This window comes from Entamoeba dispar, genomic scaffold (genome assembly GCF_000209125.1).
Source record: "Entamoeba dispar SAW760 scf_1105229459313 genomic scaffold, whole genome shotgun sequence".
In the NCBI taxonomy this organism is placed as follows: domain Eukaryota; phylum Evosea; order Mastigamoebida; family Endamoebidae; genus Entamoeba; species Entamoeba dispar.
Genome location: NW_001853630.1, coordinates 1 through 1,250, shown reverse-complemented (window position 1 = coordinate 1,250; position 1,250 = coordinate 1). Strand labels below are relative to the sequence as shown.

At 19.9% G+C, this 1,250-nt stretch overlaps 3 annotated features.

Annotated features, from left to right (window-relative positions):
- Positions 1 to 44: 44 nt before the first annotated feature.
- Positions 45 to 198: a microsatellite.
- A 630-nt stretch (positions 199 to 828) lies between these two features.
- Positions 829 to 1,001: a microsatellite.
- A 108-nt stretch (positions 1,002 to 1,109) lies between these two features.
- Positions 1,110 to 1,177: a sequence feature (AT_rich).
- Positions 1,178 to 1,250: the final 73 nt, after the last annotated feature.

Here is a 1,250-nt window from a genome sequence, read left to right as displayed (position 1 = left end):
AGAAATAGAACATATTGAAATCATTGAAATAATCACTTCTTAAATTGTTTGTTATTCTTTTGTTTTCTCTTTAACTTTATTTTATTCAGTATTACCCTTTTTTCTTATTTCTTTTTACATTTAATTATTATTATTTCTGTTAACGATTATTCTTTTGAATGTTATTATTGATTTTATATTGTTCTTCTATGTATTTCTTAATGGTGTTATTCAAAGTATAACATCACATTTTGTTGTATTCTTATATTGAACAAAAGGATTTATCATACAATTTTATAAATGAAGAAGAATAATGTTGAATATAAATGTAAAAAAGAAGTGTTTCTGTTTTCTAAAGAGATGAAGTGTTTTTGTATTGATTGGTAAGAGTTGAAAGTGGAAATCAGAAGATACCTTAATAAAACTATAATGAAATAGAAAAAGAATTATAATAAGATTCTTAAAATTAATAAGAAGTATATAAACAACTAAAATATCAACTAACATCATTACAATGTCTGTCATTAACAAACAAATTAAATCTACTGTATTTACTAGTGATTCATGTATTAGGAAGAGAAAATGAATAATGAAATTAAAGAAGAAAACATTATTAATGTGTATACAATAAAATATGGTATTTGTTTAGAGTTAAAAAAACAAAGAATGAAGAAGGAGTTCAAAGGATTAATTAATTGTGATTATGATGAAATGATTCAAAAGAAAATTAATAATACATCTCAAGAAATGGAGATGTTCATAGAACAAGATAAAAAGGGGAAATACTTCAAAGAGAAATAGATAAAACAATTATTATAATACTTTAGATGAAGAGATAAGTAATTATGGAAAAAGAAATAAGAAACAAGAATAAGTTATAACACAAATAAAAAGAAAGAATAACAAAATATAATGAAACAAACAAAGAAGAAATATATGGAAAAGGAGAAAAAACAAAGAATATCATATTAAAGAAAATAAAATTAAAGAATATAAAAAAGTCAATGAATTAATAATGAAATTGATTCTAGTATTAACTTTCTATTAAATACTCATAATTTAATTTGTTATGAAATTCATTATAATAAAGAAAAATGGAAATAATTAGAACAAATACCAATAATACAACCATTTATTTATTATTATTAATTATATGATAATATTCAAATAACTTTTATGATTAGAATTTAAATTTAAACAATGTACTACTAAATAATTGATAGATAGATATTTCACACTAAATTCAAGAATTTCTATATTTTTGAAGAACA